Source organism: Saccopteryx leptura, chromosome 3 (assembly GCF_036850995.1).
Source record: "Saccopteryx leptura isolate mSacLep1 chromosome 3, mSacLep1_pri_phased_curated, whole genome shotgun sequence".
In the NCBI taxonomy this organism is placed as follows: Eukaryota; Metazoa; Chordata; class Mammalia; order Chiroptera; family Emballonuridae; genus Saccopteryx; species Saccopteryx leptura.
In genome coordinates, this window is record NC_089505.1 from 265,538,150 (window position 1) to 265,562,627 (window position 24,478).

The 24,478-nt window shown below is 34.9% G+C and overlaps 1 pseudogene; it reads left to right on the forward strand.

Moving 5' to 3' along the window:
• The first annotated feature begins 278 nt into the window (after positions 1-278).
• LOC136398506 (MAP3K12-binding inhibitory protein 1 pseudogene) overlaps positions 279-24,478 on the forward strand; it is a 127,404-nt pseudogene continuing 103,204 nt past the window's right edge.

The following is a 24,478-nucleotide window of genomic DNA, read 5'->3' on the forward strand; positions in this document are numbered from 1 at the left end:
GCCTACTCTGCAATAGGGCATGCAGGACTTGAGCCTGTGGGGCTCGAGAGTGAGGGAGAAGGTTTCCCATTGCTGAGGGTCACTCACCTGTCCTTTGAGTGCTGGCTGGGTCCCTGTTCGAGGTGCCAGTTGCGGACAAGGCCCACCCGGGGGTGAAGACAACAGAGTGCAGAGACCCGACTCCAGGGACCAGGTTCAGTGACGCAGATCTACTTTATTCAGGAAGTAAACTAGCTTATATACATGGGTTCAGCCAATAGGATGTTATAGTAGGGCAAATGGCCAAAAAAGGTCAGGAGGCTGCCTGGCTGGGGCTGAGTCATTTCGGTATAGCGGGCAAGCTCCTTTCCTGGGTGTGCCCAGGAGGGTTCCAGGAGCTGGAGTATTCTCACAGCATTGCATCAGCCACAGCTGCTAGGTAAATGCTCTGCACTCTACCTACGGCATGTGTTTTTACATACCAATGTTTTTGAATTTTTGGAGGTGATACCCAGTAGAGGGATTTCTGCATCATATGGTAATTTTATTCTTAATTTTTTGAGGAACCACCATACTTTCTTCCATAATGGTTGTACAAATTTGCATTCCCACCAGCAGTGAATGAGGGTTCTTTTTCTTTACAGCCTCTATAATGCTTGTTATTACCTGTCTTGTTGATAATAGCCAATCTAACAGGAGCGAGATGGTATCTCATTGTATCTTTGATTTGCTTCACTCAAATAGCTATTGAAGATAAGCACCTTTTTTATATCTGTTGGCCATTTGTATGTAGTCTTGGGAGAGGTGGCTGTTTAGGTCCTCTCACCATTTTTAATTGGATTAGTTGCTTGTTTGATGCTGAGTTTTGTGAGGTCTTTATATACTTTGAATATTAACTCCTTATCAGAGCTGTTGTTTGCAAATATCATCTCCCATTTAGTTGGCTTTCTATTTGTTTTATCAGTTTCTTTTGCTGTGCAGAAGCTTTTTAGTTTGATATCATTCCATTCATTTATTTTTGTCTTTACTTTTCTTGACTTTGGAGGATATTGTATACCTCTATATATTAAGTTCCTTACATGAAGACTATTCACTTCATAAACCTAAAAATATAAATATTGAATAAAACATCTAATACTATTAAAAATAAAAACTACTAATAAAAATATAAACAGAGCCTGACCAGGCTGTGGCGTAGTGGATAGAGCGTCAGACTGGGATGCCAAGGACCCAGGTTTGAAACCCCGAGGTTGCCAACTTGCCAACTTGAGCATGGGCTCATCTGGCTTGAGCAAAAATAAAGCTCACCAGCTTGAACCCAAGGTCACTGGCTCAAGCAAGGAGTTACTCGGTCTACTGAAGGCCCGCAGTCAAGACACATATGACAAAGCAATCAATGAACAACTAAGGTGCCACAACGAAAAACTGATGATTGATGCTTCTCATCTCTCTCTGTTCCTGTCTGTCTGTCCCTGACTATCCCTCTCTCTGACTCTCTCTTTGTCCCTGTAAAAAAAAAAATATATATATATATATATAAACACATTCATTCTAAGTGAAATTATGTATATTAAAATTTAATTATTACTTTAAAAATTAGCAGCATATATTTTTAAATCTCATATGTACATAGTTTACTAACGTTCATTATGAGGTATTTATTTTATTGGCATTTCCGTACAAAATCTCATTACAGTCAATATTCTTTATTTCATTATTTGGTGAAATAATTCAAATTTTGACTTTGGCAGACTATATTTTACAGTATGTGTACATATATAAATATACTTCACTAAAGCATAAAAGGAACATAATATTTAGAAAATGCATATGAAAAATATAAAGCATATAGAGGAAAATTCTCTCTATTAAAATAATATTGAACTTCTCTTTGATTAAGAAAAAAATCATCAAATGTGAAACAATAAAGATATATAACAGCACTAAATGCTAAAGTGGATTATTAAGTCAATCTAGCCAACATTGTACCTAGATTGTATTAAGGTTCATATTAATCACTAGCATTAGATATATTTAAGAGAAACTATAATTAGAGCAATATTTTCTACATGTGTGTGAAAACTAAGCATAAGAAGGTCTTTGTTTCATTTAGAAATCAAGACAATAAAATTCATTCTCTCTCAAAAGGGACATTTATAATGATTACACTCTGTGTTAATAGATAAATAATTGCTGCTCAATTCATAAATTCAGAGAATATGGGGTGCTTATCATGCTGGCTGCATGATTTTGATTTTGTTTGGTATAAGTCTGTGGAAGGTTTAATACAAGTTATTTTTCAAGAAAATTTTAGGACAAGGACTATTTCCAATTAATTATGTTCCTAACTCCATTCCTGTGGTTACTGTTATCAATGCACTTGATAGCAAATAATTATAAGGATATAGTGTTCACAGTAACCAGGGGTTACTCCAAAGTGCCAATATGACCCTTGCATGGTGATTATCAAGTATGTGTTTGTCTGTAAGAAAGAAAAAGAAATACAAATATACTCAAGTATTAAACCCCATAATTACATTGAATTTTAAGGATCCAGATTTTATAGTAGCACAATATTCTAGAAACATGAATAATGTCTTGATGGTATTCATTGTGCCCTCTTCGTTCTGAACTCCTTTAATGCAGCCATGTATGGCAATGCATTTCAGCAAACTCATTTTGTCATGCACTCATCTATCATTTTCATGCTTTTATGGAACACCTACTATGTTTCATAAACTATCCTAAGAATTGAGTATACAGTGTTGAAACAAGCGGAGATGGCCCCTGACATTTTTAATAAAGTGCTATTAAGGAAGAGGTAGTGGTGCTGTGATCTATCAATGGGACCAATTATATAAATAGTAAGAAGCGGGGAGGAACTATTAACTTAGATTGAATATCAGTGAAAGACTCTCTAAGGAAGGCTATAATGTCAAAACTGAATTATAAAGGAAAGGTAATATTTATCTAGGGAGACATCCAGTGGAAGGGGCAACAGGTATAGAGTCCCATTGGGAGAATAGAATTCAGTTTTTTAGAGACTGAAAGAACAGATGATTTTTGAACATCCTGAACAAGCAGGAAAATGATAAAATTAGGTTGAGAGGCTTGCAGGAGCTGGTCATACAGAGCATTTTTAGACTACCTTTTCATACTATGATAGATAGTCTTTGAAAGTATTTAAGATAGGTAGTGAGCAACATTTAACTTATATTTTTAAAAGCTAGCTCTTGTGTTAAAAACCAACTGGAGAGGTGTAGACAAGAAATTTGGTTCTTAATTTAGAAAGAGAATTGCAGAGGCAGCAGTAGGAGGTGATGGCATGTTCTATGGGATTGAAATTGTTATTGAAATGCAGGTGAGGAGAAGGGGCTAGCAATGTTTTGGGGGTAGGCTTCAGAGATCTTAGTGACAAACTGGATTTTGTTAATGTTGAGTAAGAGGAGGAAGAGACTCAACTTGTGAGTGTAAATTGTGAAGCCTGAAGGAGGAGACAAATTTGGCAGGTAAGATTAAGCATTAGATTTTGGATATGTTACAGTTGAAACTTATGTCAGATATCCAAGGGGAGATACAATAAAATCTGGTGGTTATATAAGGCTTGATCTGAGAAGATAATTTTAGTTTAGAAATAGAAATTTCAGAGATGTTGAAATGTAAATACTATTTAAAGATATGGATATGTATTAAATACCTACTGTATAAAAACTTCCTATGTTCAAATTTCTTACAGTCATTGGGGAAAAATATGTTCACATAGACAGTTAATAGTGGCCTAATGGAACTAATTGTAGTGTATTTTTGGTTCAAAAAAAAAAACAAAAAACTCATGTGGCTTAAATACATAGGGTCTTAATTGGCCCATGCCACAAAAACTTAGGAATATGTGAGATAATAGAAAACATATTGCCATTTATGACAACATGGAGGGACCTTGAGAACATTATATTAAATAAAATAAGTAAATCAGAAAAAGCTAAGAACTATGTGATTTCACACATAGCTGGGACATAAAACTGAGACTCATGAATGCAGATAAAAGTGAAGTGGTTACTAGAGGGAGGGGAGTAAAGAGGGACAAATAGTATATAGTGATGGAAAATGATCTGACTTTGGGTAATGGGCACACAACACAATCAACAGTTCAAATGCTACAGAAATGTTTATCTGAAACCTATGTACTCTTATTGATCAATGTCACCCCATTAAATTTAATTTCGAACATTACAAAAAAAAGAGTATATTGGACTCTGCTTCAGTTTCTCACACAAGTCTTCTGAAACCTTGTAATTTCCTCAGTGATAAGAGCACTAGGAGTATCTTTTGTCCTAATATTTGGTCTTTGGGTGCTGACACAGGGTTCCTGAAAGCTTTGTAATTCTCTGGGTGATAGGAGTGACTTTTGTTCTAACGAGGTGAATCTGGGTGGGATCCTGATGGCTCTTGGATGAGGGCTGGTCACAGGAAAGCCATAATTATAAGCCAGGAATTTTCAGTCCTCCATACCCCTCCTTCCCATTCTCTCTAGAAAGTAGAAGGGCTATAAATAGAGGTAGTAATTAAAGCTGACATAAAAATTCCAGTAGGAGGGTGTGTGGAGAGTTTCCTGGTTGTTGAACACATCCATGCATTGGGAGGATGACACAACTCAACCCCATGAGGCCAGAAGCTCCTGTGCTTGGGGATCCTCTCAGCATGAGCCCTATCTATTTCTTCACCTGGATATCCATCTGAATGCTTTATCATATCCTCTAACAAATTGGTAAATGTAAGAAGCTCTTCTCTGAGTTCTGTGAGCTGTTTTAGCAAATAATAAAATTCAATGGGGAGGACGTCATGAGAACATTTGATTTATAGCAATTTCAACAGAAATTGTGGGTAACCTGGAGATCTTCTATTTGTAACTGGCCTCTAAAGTAGTGGCCTCTAAAGTAGCAGTCTCAGAAGGTTGAAATCCTTAACCTGTGGAATCTAATGCTATCTCTTGGTAAATAGTGTCAGAATTGAGTTAAATTGTAGGACACCCATGTGGTGTTACAGAATTGCTTGATGTAAGGAAAAATAAACCCCGCACCTCTAGTGTCAGAAATATTGTGAGTATGGTAGTAGTGTGAAAGTAAAGGAGAAAAATTGGATTAAAAAATAGGTATTCAAATGGAGAGTAAGACAATAGCTTAATACAACATCAGGGTACATTACTTTCACCACTCCATACTTCAGGACATAAGCCTTTAATATAATATAATGTTATTCATATCAAGATTTATCAAAAGATTGCTAAACCTGTAGTGTTCTCTGTTTTTTTTTCTATAATTATAATACTTTGAAACACTAGCAACACAAGGCCATTCCTAGCTGCAAGAGAACTTAAGAGTACTAAGTATGTTTAATTGAGACATGGCTAAATGGTCATTCTCTTTGTAAGGGTAACAAAAAGAAACTTTTATCTAGAAGGTAACTAGCAATCACTGACTTTGGTACACTCCATGGGGTAATACTCTTCAAATTTGAGGATCATTACTTAAGTTTTTTTTTAAAAGTCATTCTATAATATTATTTTTACTTATGTGAGTTTTCTCATGCTTAGTACTTTTTATTTTATAATAAATAAGAACAGTTTTCTCCTGCTATCTGAAAATAGAGTGTTCCTATAAAACCTTTAATAAGCTAAAGATGATGTAAAGGAAAGAATATACCACATTTTTCAAAAGTTCACATTATGCCACTTTGCTTTTATGAAAGACTTACATTAGTCTCTGTTTTTGTTAACTTAAATATTTCAAAGAGAATTTTTGCATTAATGACTTTTGCTACCACATCAATGTTGGTCTTCCATAAAAGTGGTGTAATGAAAACATTTAGCAAGTGGGAGATATATCTATATTATGAAACAATATCTGTGTACATGTTATAGAATAATGTTACTACTTTTCTATAATATTCTAAAAGACATAGTCCATACAGCTGCAATTATTAATATGTACTTAATAGATTGAGTTATGGATATATTAAAAAGTAGAAAATATCTAAATTTCCACCAGTGATAAACTAATGTATATTGATACAGTGTGTAATATAATAATTTAAATAAATAGAACACATCTATATATCCTGACCTAGAAAAGCACTCAAAATACAGGACTAAGTGAAAAACATAAGCAGTAGATAAGTAAAATAGGGTCATGAAATATTTTGGGTAAAGAACTAGATTGCGTATGTTTTAGGCTTTATAATCTTAGAGTTGGTTGCAAGTGTTCAACCCTGTAACTGTATCATGAAAGCAGTCATATTTAACATATAAACAAATGGGGAAGGGCTGTTTTCCCCCAAAAATCTTATTTATAAAAACTGGATTTCAGACATAGGCAGTGGTTTTCCAGCCCCCAATGTATGGTACATACATGTGTGTATGTGTGTATGTGTGTTTGTGTGTGTGTTTGTGTGTTAGAGAGAGAGAGAATAAAATTGGTGGTTTTTTGCAATGAATAAAGAAGTTTAGCAAATACAGGCTTGGGGTAATAAAATTGAAACTTTCATTTCTTACTTTATATAAAATTTAAATTGTGAGATATAATTATTATTTGTTCATTTGCACTTTCCAAATACAAACCTCTTTAAAAGAGAGAGTATGATATTTTAAATCTATATTTATGATTTCACTTGAAATTAACTGACATCATAAAATCAGCTATTTATCCTATGCTTTCATTTCAACTACAAAATAAGATCTTTCAGGTTCTAAGAACTAATAACTAATAAAATTATTCTATGATATGCTTTTGCAGTTTTTCAACACATAGTTGTTATGTTTGTAGTTAAAATACATAACTTGTTTAAGAATATATTATCCATGCTCCGCTATAACCATAACTTACAATTTAAGTTTGGAGAGACACAGAATGAATTCACGATAAATTATTAAAAACATTAATAAACAATATGGAATTGCAATGGCAATGACCTATGCATTTCATCTTAATACTACCAGGAACATCAGTCCATTGTCAACTCCACACTCCACTCAGTTACCAATATCAGACCTCTGGTGCCCTCTATGGCATTGCTGCTTACATATCACAACTCTCATTTTGTCTCTAGTGCCTAATTTCTATAATCTAAAATTGATTATTTAAATCCATTTTATCCGGTATTTTAATGCTCATTTTTATTTCCCTTTACAATATCCTTGTAATACTCACAAACTCAGACAAATTATCATTAGTGACCATTGTTTCCCCTATTATAATGGCTTTTGTTTTTTAACATTTATGTTAAACATTGTGCTTCATTATATGTATGCAGTACTTCATTGAATCCCCACATAACCCTGTCCTATAAGCACTCTTATTCAAACTGTTAACAGACAGGGAAGGTAGAGTTTAGACATGTTATGTATCTTCTCCAGAGTCACATAGCTAGAAGGTAAGAGTAGAAATTTTGTCCCAGAAGAACATAATTCCAAAACACATTCTTTGTCCTGTGGTTTCCTGTTTCTGATTAACACTTTGGCTGAGGGAAAAAAATCATTCAATATTATAACATATGCTTACACAAATGGTTCCCTTTAACTTGACCGAACTCTGATGTCACCCAGAAGTGTTATGTGATTCAGAAAATTTTTTCCCTTAGTTCCCACAATGACTGTTGTCAGCATGTCTTGCCCCTTTTCCTCCATCTTCTCTACCTTCATGCTGAGTTATCATTGTCTCTATTTCAAAGAGAAGAAAGGGCTACACAGTAGGATTTGCTAATACTTTGTGTTTATCTCCATGTGCACATCTTATAGGCATCAACATTCAACTTCACTTCTTTCACTTTGTCTTGATAGAAGACATGTTTTTATTCCTAAAGCTAACTCTTCCATATCAATTTAGGATCATAACTCCTAACTTCCAAAGATAAATACTGTTTTCTTCTTCTTTCCTACTTGTTGTCACTTCTAGGGCTGTGTTGGGTATACAGTCGGATTAAATTCCTAGCCTATAAAACACATTCTTAACCTCCTCCTGCCTAACATAAAAAATTTAAAAAATAAATACTATAAAGAGAAAAAAGAATAGACAGAACATAGCAGGCCTCATTGAGGAAATACACTAGTCCTGATGAAAGTCACTTAACAAAGTCAACATATTACTGCTTGTCATCAAGATTCACTTACAGTTCATTATAGGTGTTGTTTTGCTAATGGCTTTATTTACAGAGAGAGATATAGAGCCATTAACTGTTTTTTAGAAGTTTGAGATAAAATTTCTACTCATTATTTGTTCTTTATTATTGTCGTACATGTTCTAATTTTTATTGGAGATGTATTTCTTTATTATAAAGTCTATTTTTCACTGCGATTTGCATACACTTGACCTTTAGTCTTTGCTTTTATAGTACATCTCAAATGGAATAAGATGACTTGAAAAAAATTTCCTACAGTTAGAGAAGAAATGGAATAAGTCTATTCCTTAGTATTTCCTAGGGGAAACCTGGCTATGGAATTTACTGATATAGTTGAGAACTCAACATTTTTTATTTGGATTCTGGATAAATTTCTTCTCCAGAGATATATCCTTTTAATGTCATTATCTTGTCAATAATTATAACACAGGTTATTAAACTTATCCATATAAGTTAACCATTTGATATTTATTTGATTTTCTCAACATGTTAATATTGATTTAATTAGGCCTTGTATAAATAACAAAAATCTGTGAAAAATATTATTTCCAGTACTAAAGTAAAATTAATCACATGTTATAATGATTGGTGGGTAAAATTTCTGTAACTCATTTGGATAAAAAGTACAGATATTACCTTCTTTTTTAATTACTAAGGCAAGTAAGAGATTTTATAAAATTCTAATTTAGGTTATTAACATCTTTTTTTTTTTTTTTTTTTTTTTTTTAGGTGAGAGGAAGGGAGATAGTACGGCAGACTCCCACATGAACTGTGACTAGGATTCACCTGAAAACTCCATCTGGGGCTGATGCTCAAGTACAAGCTATTTTTGGCACCTGAGGCTGATGCACTCAGACCAACCCAGGTATCCTCAGCACAAGGAGCCACACTCAAACCAATCATGTCACTGGCTGCAGGAGGGGACGAGTGGCTGAAGAAGGAGGGGAGAAGCAGATTGTTGCTTCTTCTATGTGCCCTGACCAAGAATTGATCTGGGAAGCATTATTGAAGGCCCTCCTCTATTGACGTTTCTCCCATGATTGTTCCTTCACAGACACATCTAGCAATAATCTCTTCCTACAGTGTCCTCAGATTTCTATTAGTACCTTTCTCATAATAGTAGTATAAAATGTACTTATTTCCCATTAGTAAACTGGATGTCTGCCTTTGTATAAAGTCAAATCCATATCTCACATATCTATAGTAAATAGTAAAACACATAAATAATGTCTGACTAAAATATGTTCATTTTGATATGCAAGCCTCAGATTTATGTTTTGGGAAGGAATCACTCTGTTGTGTTCTTTGAGCCCATATCTGTTGATAAATTTAATCACAGAGGGAAAGCCTCTTATTACCGGGAGTAATTTTGTCCATAGAATTAATACAATTAAATAGGGTTACCCCTCGGTACTATTTTTTATAAAACCTATGAGAGAGCTTTTACAGACATCTAAGTTTTCAGCTTGTTTTTATAATGAGATTAGGTATACAAGCTTTACAAATAATTTACATTGTTGAGATAGACTGATAGCACTCAGCAAGAGATGGAATGAAAGTATTTAGAAATCTAATTATCAGCTAGCATTGGAGTGTGTCTGATCTGAAAACATATTAAGAAGACGCATTTAGTAAAAGTACTAAGCAGATTCATACCCATATGGTTTCAAGAACCAAGGTATAAGTACTTCTTTTGACCTCAACTTTCAGATGTAAAATATTTAAAAGTGACTACTTTTTGAAAGGTTAAAAGGTCTGAATGTCATGATGACATAAGAATATACTCCTTGATTCCTGGCTAATAGATTCCACATTGCAAGATAGGTTTATAGGTGGTCCTGGTGTCACAGAACCTGTTATAAAGAATATTGTAACTGGGATTGCTAAGTTTCTCTAAAGGCCATTTTCCCCTTCTTCTAGATAGTAGAGTTGAATAAGGAATGGCTGTGCAGCTACGTGTTCTGCAGCCTTCTTCCTATCCAGATGTGAACATATGATTAATATCTGGACAGCAAGATATCAATAGAAATGATGTGCTTTACTTCTAATGCAAGTTCTTCTTTAAATAAATATGAACTTACTCCTCTTTCTTTTCTTCTCCCTTGAAACTATAATTTGGAGGTAAATATGAAGACCAGAGTTGAGGATGATCACATTTTCTTACCAGTTTAGAAACTTAAATTACATATAATAAAAAAACTAATATATATTTCACATTTAGCATAGCAGATAAGTGGGAAAATAGAACTGCTGGCAAATGGAGCATGAAAAAGTAGTAAAGAGGGTAAGTGAATGTGGAACTCTACCTTATATCACACATATAAACAGAAAAAAAGAGAGTTGGAGCAAGCACTTAAATATAGCATTGACATTTGGCTATATAGTCTTGGAGTACCTGGAATACATTGTCATAGACAATTACCAATGGATAAAAGAGCCGTTGGGAAAGTTCAGGTTTACAGAGAAGAATTTTCAGTACATCACTGAAGCCAAAAAAAAAAAAAAAAAAAAAAGCCTGAACACACTAGGATAGATAAAAGTAATAGCTTGATTTTACCCACTCATTTCTCCCCAAGATAACACAGTTTAGGGAGAAAAATATTTTTCTTGACCTGTGATTTCTCCTGTGGGGAAAGGTAGAGTGTGAGAGTGTCTGTCATTCCTAGTTGTGTGGAACAGTACCAAAAGGGTTCATTTCTCTCTTATCCAGAGAACTCAATTATGAGCAACACAACTGAGAAGCAGAAACAGAAGGAGAGCAGTGGACAAGCTTCTTGGAGGGTAAGAAAGGGATATGGATCCTACTAATTGCAGCATAGACTCCATCAAAAAGTCTGCCCATAAGATACTCTAAACTGCTCAGCCACAAATCCTCTAAGTGGTCCATAAGCTCCCCCAACTCTTGCCGTGCCTCAACAACACTCCTCCTCACCTGTGGCTGCCTCCTGGTGTGTACTCCCAACAGCAGTGGCAAGAACAAGTTTTGTTATATGGGTAGTGAGCACTCACAGAAAGGTGACCCAAATATATTGTCCAAGCAGTGATACTTGGGCTTTAGTACCACCTTTGAAAAACAAAAGAAAGACTGCCAGCACTTAGCCCTGTGAACTGTAGGATCGAGAGAAGGCATACAAACTTAAGAATTCTGCTACAAGGAGAAGCTATACAAATAGGAAATCAGGGATAGCCTAAGTCTTTCTAGCAGGGCAAATGGAACTTACCTTTCTCCCAAAGACAGTTAGTAAAAACTGAAGACTGTGACTATTACTTCAAAATCACAGGCAGCAATTCAAAACTTTAAGGGACATAAAAAGAAAAATCAAGGTAACATAACACCAAAGGATCACATCTTCCAGTAACCAAACACAAAATTGTGGACATCTGTGATATATATTGTACAACAAATAATTTAAAATAACTGGTTTAAGGAAACTCATTGAATTATAAGAAATCACAGAGACTTTAATGAAATGAAAGAATCAATCCTAAAACAAAATGAGAAGTTTAACAAGGAGGTAGAAATTATTATTTTTAAAGAGAGAGCATAAATGATATTCTGAACAAAAGAATACAGTGAATGAAATGAAAAAGAAAATTGCAACAGAGAGCATCAACAGAAGAATAAACCAAACAAAAGACAAAATGTGTGAGATAGAATACCAGGGACTTTGAAATTATTCAGTCAGAGAATAATAAAGAAAAGATTGTTCAAGAAAACAAAATAATCCTAGGTAATTTATGGAATACTGTAGGGCCAGGGGCCGCCGTCTCATTGTGGTGGAGCCAGAGGATGGTGGGCCATTACTTTATTGTCTTGTACTGGCCGATAAACAAACACAAAGGGAAGACTGCTTCCCCCTCACTCAGCTCCCAATGCCCTGACACATTCTCCAGTTCTACAACCAGAAGAACCTTCTCCGGTTTCTCCTAGAATCAAAGTCTTAGTGGAGCTTGAAAAGTCCCTCAGCTCTAGTTTCTCATCTGTACATCTTCTGCTTCTCTCTGCAAACATAGCTTCTTTCTCCTTCTCCTTCTTCTCTGTCTCTTCAAAACTTTCTAGCACAAAAATCTCTCCTCCAGCAAACATTAGCAAAACAATGACAATTCCCAAGAAGGAAGATAATTTGCAATTTACAGACCACATATACCTGGCGTTGCCTAGCCCCCAATGCAAACTATAAGTAAGCAAACATAAAAATCATATCTTACAAACTTCTTTGACCAACAGTCATTTTTCAGTGTTATATTATCTTTGAATAAAATATATTTACTTGCCCTGCATTTCCTTATATATTCATGGAAACGTTTTCTAGTTACTGGTTGATCTCATTCCAAACTTTGTATTTGCAGCACTGTATCCTGGTCTTTATGGTTTAATAAAAATTTACATATTGTTAAAAATTTGACTTTATACTTTTGAAGGCTTTACAAATAGAATGAATCATAATTATCCTAGGAAACTACAAAATCTAACATATTTTCTGGGCAGAAAAACTTGCTTATGAACATACTATTCTAGGTTAAAAATCAAAGTAAAGAATAATACTTATTTAAAATGATTTTATATTTTCACTACTTGTGAGTTCAATATTTCAAATTTTTCATATTTTGTGTAATTTAATCATTTCTCATTTATTTTATTATAATCAAATTTTAGCCACCATATATCTAAAATAAAATATATATTTGATTAATTTCTCCATGTTGATTTATAGATGGTATATAATCTCTTTTAAGGAAAAAAAAGTGGGCATTTAGGGGATCTTATCAGTGCTCAGTAAAGCTTTAATAGTCAGTGGATAGAACTGTTAATTTCACAAATTAAACAGTTGTTGTGATAGTAGATATATCTTCAGGAAAAAGGAACAGTTTAAATTCAATGAGGATATCATGTTAAATTAATTTTATGTAAATTGGGATTAAAAAATGGGGATAAAATTTTAGGAATTGCTTTGCCTGCAATGTGGAAAGCTCTCTACTTGTGTTAATCTACTTTGTATATCGCCTCCTATTTAATACTTAACATAACATTTCAAAGTATATAACACTGTCCCCAATTGACAGATACAGAATTGGATCCAAAACTATTAAAGTAACTGACTGAATGTCATACTGAGTCTGTTAAAGTTAGAGTCATGATTAAAACCCAACAGACTGTAAACTCAATGTTATTTCCATCATAACTTGCAGTCTCATTTAAATAAGAACATTTATTTTTATTGAGTACAACTTACAATGAGTAAATAACATAATCTGATAGTTCACTGACAGTTTGAGTATAAGAAAATCTCAGACCAAGTTTTATTTGTTGTTGTTTTTTTTCTGAAGTGAGAAGCAGGGAGGCGGAGAGATAGACTCCTGCATGTGTCTGATGGGGACTCAACCAGTAAGCCCACTAGGGGGCGATGCTCTGCCCATCTGGGCATTGCTCCATTACAACTGGAGACATTCTAGTGCCTGAGGCAGAGGCCATGGAGCTGTCCTCAGCGCCTGGGCCAACTTTGCTCCAGTGGAGCCTTGGCTGTGGGAGAGGAAGAGAGAGACAGAGAGGAAGGAGAGGGGGAGGGGTGAAGAAGCAGATGGGAGCTCCTCCTGTGTGCCCTGGCCAGGAATTGGAAAGATGACATGTCAAAGTTGATTAGTTAAAATCAGGAATCACATTTAAATCATTTGATTTATATGACTCTTTCTGACATATAATAATTTTAGTTAGCTTCATTATCACTTTGAATTAAAGTTTAAATTATAACTACAGCTTTACAAAGCACTTTGAAAGATAAACTTTATAATTTTGAATTGTGTATTCTTCAACACTGGGATATGCAAATCTGAATCTGTTAATGATTTATTCATTGCTATTATCTAACTGACAACTCTTTATACCTAAGGCAACGTAAAAAAATAAAATTAAATAAATAAATAAAAAAGAAAAGAGTAAGAATCTATCTAAAACCCTTAGAAAAGTTTTTAAGTAATGATAAAAAAAGTCGTATTTAGGCAGTTGGACCTTCCAGTAATTTCCCCCAGATATCACTATTAATAAAGAGTCTTCTGACTCTGGTAAAGGACTAATGTTAACAGATCCCTGGGAAGAACCTGTTTGTCTCCTTGATAGCTCTGTGAGCTAATAGCAGTTTTATCAGTCTACACCCAAGAGATGTCTAACACAGATCAGGGAAATTAAATGAATACAAATAGATTTCTCCCCATCTCAATGTGGCAGCCATGAATTAGATATTCATCTTAATCCAGATGAATTGTTAATTAAATAATCAAAATGAAACAACACCTATCATAAGGATAAAATTTTTCTTGTCTTCAATTTAGTTTCAGAGAAGCACAAATTTTGCAGAATATAGTTCTATGTGATCAAGCACCAGATTTGTAAATTGAACAAGCAAGGAACAAGAATAGCAGTGATTATTTTTAGACTGATAGCATGAATTCCTGAAATAATATGTTCTAATTAGGATGCTACAGGTAAATATTTACCACAATTGCAGAAAGCAAAATGAAAATATTTGTAAACATTTGCTTCAAATCAAACTAATTGAAAATAAGTTACAATAAACTATACAGTCTTTTTGTTAACATTAGCAAAATTGTTGAGAGAAATTATACTAAATAGAATTACAAATAAAGAACATATATATGTTACTGAAAGCAATATAAAAGATAAGTTGGATAAAAAACAGACATGTAAAGATTTAAAATACGGTCCTGGCTGGTTGGCTCAGTGGTAGAGCATCCACCAGCTTATGCACATCCCATGTTTCATTCCCAGTCAGGGCATACAGGAGAAACGACCATCTGCTTCTCCACCCCTCCATCTCCCCCTTCTCTCTCTCCCTAGGTCTCTCTTCCCCTCCAGCAGCCATGTCTCAGTTGGACCAAGTTGACCCCAGGCACTGAGGATGGTTCCATAGCCTTGCCTCAGGTGCTAAAATAGCTAGGTTGCTGAGCCACAGAGCAACAGCCCCAAATGGGCAGAGCATCTCCCATTAAGGGTTTGCCCAGTGGATCCTCCTTGAGGTGCACATGGGAGTCTGTTTCTCTGCCTCCTTGCTTCTCACTTAAAATAATTAAAAAAAATAAATTAAATTAAATGTTGCTTGATAGAAGTATAGCAACTGAGGCTGAGAGAACTTACCTGATTTCTCACCATAGAAAAACAATAGTTTTAATTCAAACTCATTGTCAAATTTATATTTATATTAAAATCTAACTACCCTCTAGCTTTTATCTTAATTTTTGAAATGAATGTAATAGTACACATAAATTTTTGTGATATCAAAATGATATCAATAAAATAGAAATTAAGCAAGACACATGAAAGTTATAATTCCAATTTTTTGCAATACAAAATTGGGACATAATCTAACATACCTTTTTCTAAAGAATTTATTAATTTATTTTAATTGTTAGGTGTCATACTATTCATATCCAAAAGATGTCTTGGGGAAGCAAATCTTTGATATATACACTGAAATTTAAAATGCAAGTTTCTCATTATTCTTTTGAATTTTGATTTTTTCATTTGTGTTGACTACTCTTAAATTTGGTGAATATGCGTATCTGAGTTTTGAAAAATGCATTATTCTCTAGCCTGGGTCCTTGGTGGGGCTGGCGTGGTCAGAAAATGTAAAAAATCTAGGTAGATAGGAAAAAGAAAAGAAATAAAAAAATAAGTTAGTCAGACAAAATTAACTTTTATTTTTTTCCATTTACATCAAGTAAAATAACAATGGAGATGGACAATTCCTAGCATTATTAAATGTGGATGTGCCCTAACCAGTTGACTCAGCAGTAGAGCGTTTAGTCTGGTGCGTGGAAATCCCAGGTTCAGTTCCCCTATCAGGGCAAACAGGAGTAGCGACCATCTGCTTTTCCACCCCTGCCCTTTACTCTTCTCCTTCTCTCTCTCAATTTTTTTCTCTCTCTCCCCATCTCGCAGCCAAAGCTCTAATGGTTTAAGCAAGTTGGCCCCTGGCACTGAGGACAGCTCAATGGCCTTGCCTCAGGCACTAAAAATAAAGCTCAGTTGCTGAGCAATGGAGCTGCAGCCCCAGATGGGCAGAGCATTAGCCAGTAGGGAACTTGCCGGGTGATCCCAGTCGGGGCATATGCAGGAGTCTGTCACTCTGCCTCCCTTCCTCTCAATAATAATAATAATAATAATAATAATAATAATAATATGTGAATGCATGACTACATTTTGTCTAATGCCCCCTAAAGCAGAAATATTCTGCAAGTTTTCAGAGCATTTTTTAAAAGAAGAGTACTGATAGGCAACCTCTGTCCTTCCTTAATCATTCTTTTCTCCATTCTAGATCCTGGAAAACAAATATCTATCTACAACTTGGTTCATGTGAATGATTTGAAGATCATCCTAAGGATGTAAAAATGACATTAGCTGGAAAGAACCAGGTACCTGAGGACTACATGTAATAGAGGTTTATAATAGCCCTGGACTACTTGTTGAGTTTTATTTTCTTTATGTCATTGTTATTTTGATTATTTATTACTCACAGCCAAACTTGACTAAATGATATAGACAAATATTCAAATGTACATAATAAAGATGAAAGAAAAATAAAAGAAAAACTAAAATTAGAGAAAAAATAAAATAATTTAAAGTTGGTCTGGAGCTTTTTTAAAAATGACTGCCTTTGTGATAAACAATAAAAAATATTACCTCAAAAATAAATGGCTATATCCTTCTGCAGGTCTGCCATAAGTCTAAAATCTTAACATAAAAAATAAGAGGAACTAATAAAAATGTTATTAAAAGCAAAATTAAAAAATAAATTTGACAAATCGGAACACTTGACAAATAACTTAATGAACAAGTAATTCATACAAAAAGTAAAAAATAGGCCAACCACATGTAGTTATAAAGATAACTGTAACATATTACTCAACATAAACCAATACTTAACCTCACGTATAGTTAAAAATGTAAATTATATTACAATAAAAACCTGGAATGCTGACAGCTGTTGGGGTGAAATGGGTGGGGCACTGGGTAAGGGAGATGGAGGGACTGAGCAAAAAAAGATAAAAAAGAGAGAAAAAACTCATTCACACAGACAATAGTGTTGTGATTGCCAAGGTAGGGTGGGAGAGAGGTGCAGCAGGGTCTAGGGGAGATAAATAGGGATAGACTTGACTTGGGGGGTTGGGGTGGACATACAATAAAATGTAGGGATATGTTATAGAATTGGGTGCCTGAAACCTGTATAATTTTGTTAACCAGTGTCATTTCAATAAATAAAAAATAAAAATTTAAAAATGTGTTTCATTATTCATGGTGACAATGATTTAAAATTACTTTGATAGTACTAAAGCTTGAGGCTCATGTTGGTCAAATGAACACTTGTATATCATTGAAAGGAATTTTGCAATGAGCATTAAAATTAAAAATGCATGTGTTCTTTTACCAAAATACTGTACTTCTGAAATGCTACCCTATAGAATATGCTTGCAGAAGTATACAAAGATATTCTTCACAAAGATGCTCACTCAGAAATTTTTTACATTTCCAGATAAGCTAGAAATACCTGATTGTTTATCGAGAGATGACAGGTTTTATTCACTCATTCATTCACTTAATGAACAAATGTTTATTCTTTATATTCTGGGTTCTTTTCTCAGGCTGGGAACACAAAAGTAAAGAGGACAGATAAAGTCTCTGCTCTCATGAAATTTATATTCCAAGGGCATACAGAGTAAGAAAGAGAGAGAGAGACAGATATACAATAAAAACAAAATTAACAATATCATCTTTTATAATTGTAGAGACAATAAAAGGGTGATGTTAAAGCTACGTATCAAGAGAATATTTTTGATTGGATGTTCAAGGAAACCATTCCGAGTATATAATAACTCAGCTAAAAGCTAAAGGATACTCTACTACTCTGCAAAGTTTGAGAGCAGTGTTTTCAACAAAAGAACCAGCTCAAAGACACAGTTAATGAAGACTAGTTTGTTGTATGTTTCAGTAAATTATCTGTACTAGTAAAAACAACACACTAAATCTTTTAAACAGAACTACATTTTTAAGAGGACTTAGAGGCTTTATAATAATTTTTGGAGGAGACAGTGGGTTTTCATGTATGGTAACAGCATAATAGAGAATCACCCTACAAGGGGACCTATGACTTTTGAGACTACCACTGAATTTTTTGAGTTCCAGCACATGCTACTGAAGTCTTCTTAGTGAGTAAGGATAAACTACACAACAGTTGATGTTCTGCACTCACAAAGCTGGTACCAGACACTGGAAAGAAACATCGGGCCACTTCCTTCACTACACCTTCCTCTCAACATCTGGTATACTAGAGAATGGATACTTGAGCATTGCTGTGAGAATCCTTGGGTTCTCAAATTTACTTTGCAGAAGAAGAGGCCTACTATGTGGAAGGATGTCTACTGTTTCACTTTTATCTTCCAAATGCTTGTAAAAGAGCATCTGATTAGTAATCCTGATATTCATCTAACAAAGCCGGAAGGAAGTCCAGGAAAGGTTTGAATTTTCATCTTAGGTGCAAAGGAAATACACTGTAATTGTGAAACTGGGGACATGTGTAATCTGGTTTAAATTCTGAAATATCTTTTTAGGTGCAGTGTATACTATGGATTGTGAATAGAGAGGCAGAAGGAAGGAAAAATGTCTATACAATAGTAGAGGTGAGAGGGGATTGGTTTGAATTACAAAAATTTCAAGAGAATTAGAGAAATGTGGAATATATTTTTGAGGAACAGCTAGTAGCACACACAGATGAATTAGATGTGAGAAGTGAGGCAATGACAGGAATTAAATCTGGACCCTCAAGTTAGATTTGAGAAAAAGGACACATGGTGCTATGATACACTGCTATGAGGAAGCAGAGAAACATTACGGTATGGGTTGGGGGTTTGCAGTGGAAATAAAGAATTCTGTTTTTCCTGTGAAAATTTTGAGATTCCTATTAAATATTGCTGTATGGTTCCCTCTAGAATGTTGGGAGTCACTGGAATATAAATAGTACCTCAAGGCCTTGGATTCCTGGTTATCATTTAAGCAGAGGGTACAGATAAAACAGAGAAAAAGCGAGGACTGGTAGCAGAATTTTTTCAATATTAAATAGCAGAGTTGCAGACAGGAATGTAGATTAAGAAGAGTCAGAAAAGCCTAGAGAAGAGAATGTCTTAAGAAGCAGGATATAATCAACTATAATAAATTAGTCATTGTATATCCATATGGCATGTTGTTATGCAGTCCTTAAATAACTGGAGCATATCTATATATTCTAATAGGGAAAGAAGTAACACATCTTATTAAGTGAGAAAAACATCTAGTTATTAATCTTATGTGAACAAACATGCTTGTATTTTTATACATGAAATTTTTATAATTAGATACATTTAACAAAAAGAGTAAGAGCCTGACCAGGTGGTGGCGCATTGGTAGAGCATCAGTCTGGGACACAGAGGGCCCGGTTCAAAACCCTGAGGTCGCCAGCTTTAGTGTGGGCTCACTGGTTTGAGCAAGGCTCACCAGCCTGAACCCAAGGTCGCTGGCTTGAGCAAGGGGTCACTAGTTCTACTGAAGCCACTGGGTCAAGGCTTATATGAGAAAGCAATCAATGAACAACTAAGATGCTGCAAAGAAGAATTGATACTTCTCATCTCTTTCCCTCCCTTCCTGTCTGTCTGTCCTTATCTGTCCCACTCTCTGTCTCTGTCACACACAGACACACACACACATACACAAAAAAAAGAAGAAGAATTACCACATTGGCTCACTCATTATAACTTATAGACATAGTACAATATTCTTATTTATAAAACATTTATTCTTTTTTGGAAATGCTCATGGAAGCCTCTGAAGAACCCTGAGAGACTAAGGCTCATACATAGTAAGTAGACAGATAGCTTTGTTTTGTAGACAAAAATCTAAGGAGTTCTAGACCTTGCTCGCAGGCGTCCCCAAACTACGGCCCACGGGCCGCATGTGGCCCCCTGAGGCCATTTATCCGGCCACCCATCGCACTTCCGGAAGGGGCACCTCTTTTACTGGTGGTCAGTGAGAGGAGCACTCTATGTGGTGGCCCTCCAATGATCTGAGGGGCAGTGAACTGGCCCCCTGTGTAAAAAGTTTGGGGACCCCTGCTAGTGCTTTCTCACAATGTGACCTTACCTAAGTAATGTAGACTTTCAGAACCAGATAACCACATAGATAAAACAGACTTATTCAACTATGCTCTCTAACCTGTTAGAAATAAAATATAATTGTGAAATATTGGGATATGTTTGGTATAATTCTTATTTATCGAGAAACAAAGCTAGACAATAATGATAATAATGACACTGATGATGGCAACAGTAGCAGCTGTGACAAAATTTATCCTAAGAGCCCTTCCTTTCAGGATACAAAAAACAAACAAACACCTTTTTTTTTTATGACTGCAAACCCACTCCTTCAAAATAGCTATCAATTTTTTCTCTTTACTAACATCAGCTCACTGGACTGAAACCAAAAACAACAAACACAAATAAACCAGCAAGCAAACAGAAAAAGTAGATTGGAACGGCTACCAATTAAATTTCTCCAAAGTCAGCTGATTTTTTAGCTTTCCTGACAATTCTTGAAATGATTCTTAGTCATTAATTTCTTTTCCAATAATTCTGATAATTCCTGTGAATCTTAACAAAGCACCCCTCCAAAACATCTCCATTCGTTCTAAATAAATACTTTTCTTAATGTTTGTGGAAAACTAAGAACATTCATAGTGATAATATTCTCACCCTTAAAGGCAACACATTTGTGATTGAGATTAGGTCTTACGTATAAGACTGTGTCCTAACAATGAAAAATGTATATATACATTTTAGCCTTGAAGGATGATTTTTTTTTATAACTTCTCATTCCACATAGAAGAGGATATCTGAAAGTACATGGGGGAAAAAGCTTTAAATTTTGTTTAAAAATAGAGAAGCAAACACAAGCAGTATTTACTTGTTTAAACTCCATTTCAGAGTGCCCTACATTCCAACCCTTGCTCATTCCCTGCTCTCAATTTGGCAATGAACACCAATCCATCTGAACACTTCTGAGAGCTAATTTTCTTGTCCATCCCCTCAGCCAAGACTTAGAAGCTGTAAAAAAGACCCCCCTCTAGTTCTGTGAAGGATGGCATGAATGGCTAGATTCCAAGCTCCCATTTTGGAAATGGAAACAAATATTTTGTCAGATAGAATAATCAAGCAAAAACTATCTATAATTTGTTGGCCTCACAAATATACAAATATGCAATGCATTGTTAATATGCTTTAGGATTACTGAAACTGTACACACTTTATACACTTCCTTCTACCACGTCTTTTTGATTTACTTATCTTTTTTCCTTCCTTTCCTATATTCCTTTTTTCCTTACTCTAATTGGCTAATTCCTATTCAACATTTTATATTCACCCAGAGGTAGAATCTATGCTTGTAGGCAGGGCATATGAAGATATATTGCATAAGACATATGGCTTCCACATGCAGCCATACTGAAAAATAGCTTGGAGAGTGTATATCAGGAGAGAAATGCTGGAGGTCCTCAGATCTTCCAGCCTCAGCAGTGTAAGTACACCAGCTGAGGTCCCAGATATTGTCAATCAGAGACATCTGTCCCTGCTACAAACTATCCAAATTTCTGACACACAGAATCTGTGAACCTAAAAAATCTTTACTATATGCTACTATGTCCTAAAATTTTAGAGTAATTATGCAGACATAGTAATTGAAAGAGTGCCATTACTACCTCAAATGTCTTAGATGAACTGATCAGAATCAATCTCTTATGTGAGATATTTACAAACCATTAGATATGGCCTCCACATATACATCATTGTGCTTGACTACATCATTAGAAAGGCAAAACCCTGGGACAGGAGAGGCAAAGGAAGATAAAACAACTTATTTCATAATTGTTTTTGTCATACATGCAAATTTTAGTCTCAAATGGTTCAAATAGCATTCCTAGTTGAGCCTCTATGGCACCTAGTTGGAGTGGATGGTCCTAAGGTTTAAGACCAGTAATCTGGTTTCAAATCTATATTTGATGACTTTATGTTTATAGTAGTGTCAATTATCAGGAAGAAAAAATAAAAATAAATAGTATAGATTACTCAAATGTGAAAAATGTGGGAGTAAGCATAAAATTTTCTTTGCAGTCATTTAAAAAGTCAAATCTAATGAAAGGAGGAAAACTGAAACTGTTGACTGCTTGGGAGAAAAGGCACTAAATACTAATTATAATTCACAATAAACATTTATCAAGTTTCATATATAGGTGAACACATTTAGGTAAAGGCATTCTCCTACTAAATTTAAAATAAGTCCTTTGGTTTTCAATGTTAATCAAGAACAACGAGCAGGGAAAGCTTTTCATTCTTTTATCCCTAGCCTTCTCATTTTGATTAAATATTATTTTTAATTCTTTTGAATTTTCTTAGTATTTAATTGGGAGACCCTCTCCTCATCTCTGTCACAAGCAGAAGTTCTGAAGAAACTGAAGAAGATTCTATTCCTCGGTGTTATAAATATAAAATGTAAAAAGGAAACTAACGTGATTTAGGTGTAACCAGTTTATGCCCTTTTGAGATAACTCCATATGTTTTAACTGCTTACTAATACAGTGTGTGAATTAATGTGATTGACTATATTTTACATAAAAGCTCACTATGTAAGGCTCAATTACTAAGGTGTAACAGGTTTACTCCCTTTTCTGATAACTTCCTCTGTCAACCTTATCAAGCCCACACGTGACTTATGTTAGAAGTGTGATAATGTAACTCTATTACGTGACAAGTGGCCAAACCAGATATAAGAAGCTGGGGTGAAGATCAAGTCAGTCTCCTGAGAATCCAACACAGACCCACGTCGCCCAGCATGACCATCTGACAACTGCTGCAAAGCACTCTGCCCCTCCGAGCAAGTTCATGGGGGGCCCCACTGAAGTGAAGACTTAGACTTAGCCGACCCCCGTGTGTGAATTCCAGTCTATGTTCTTCAGCTTGCTTTGAGTTTCTTTGCCTATTCAATTGGCTCCTAATTACTTTCATTTTACTTTGTGAATTACCTAACGAACCCAGTTATAACTTAATTATAACTGACTAAATAGTTTGTCACAACACTTGGCATCATGAAAAGATAACATGTTATCATCTCCATATCCCAGTTGAAATTCTGACTCAATCCATGTCCTCATTTCACTCAGCATTTTCTGAGTGTTTACCATATACCAAGCATGCTATGCTCCACAAATATTAAGATCCTGGAGAAAACTTACATGTAGAGTTAGGAAAAATGTGACAAGTGTTAAAATGAGGATATATTCTTAAGCCTTCACAGGAAGTATAAATTCTCTACATGCTCCTCAGGCATCTGAAACGATAACAAGTGATTTCTCATGTACTCCACTCTTACATAAAGGTGCCTGTAAATATACTATAGTGTTCTTTTGAATATTTATGGAGACAACATGAGTTAGGCACTACCTATTTTATTTTAGCTGCAAATTCACTCTTCTCATCTATGATCTATTCTATGCTGATCTGATGGGAACTCGGCAAAATGAATTTCCAGGTACCTTTGCCATCTGACTTTCTGTTAGTTTCTGCCAAGGGGGGATAAGGAAAAGTACTGAAAGGCAGAAAGGATCGTCTGAACTTTCCTGTCAAGCACAGTGCCAGCATGAGGATTTTGCCCTACAAGCAGCAACCACATTTTACTCAGTGGCAATCAAATGATAGCTGACTGTAGTAGATTCTAGACATTTTTAGAATTTCCGTAAGAAGTCTCATAAACAATCTTCCCATCCCACCCACCCCCCACCAAACCCAGTTTCTAGCAGCAGCTACACATACAGCACCTTAGCCATAGAGGCCTGAGTCATAATGAAATATAAGATTCCTTTTGTCAAATCTTTTCTGTTGAACTGCCTAATGTAATTTTTATTTCCTTTACTGAACTCCCACTTAATATGCCACAAGCTTATAGAAAATAACAAGACATTCACAAATGTTTAAATGCAACCAAACATTTATTATCTCATTCATTCTTTCCTGACTTTTTATATACTCCCACAGAAATTCAGTATTTCACCTGGTAATGAGTATTTGATCTATGTTTGTGAAAGCAATAATAAAATATACAGAATATACAAAACAATTACACCAAATGTCTTGTTAATTACCTATTTTAATTTTGAGGTTCCCACTTTTTTTTCTATTCATAAGAGGCAAGTCAGAACAAATGATACTATATAACATTTGATCAGAAACAACTGACCTATGCTAT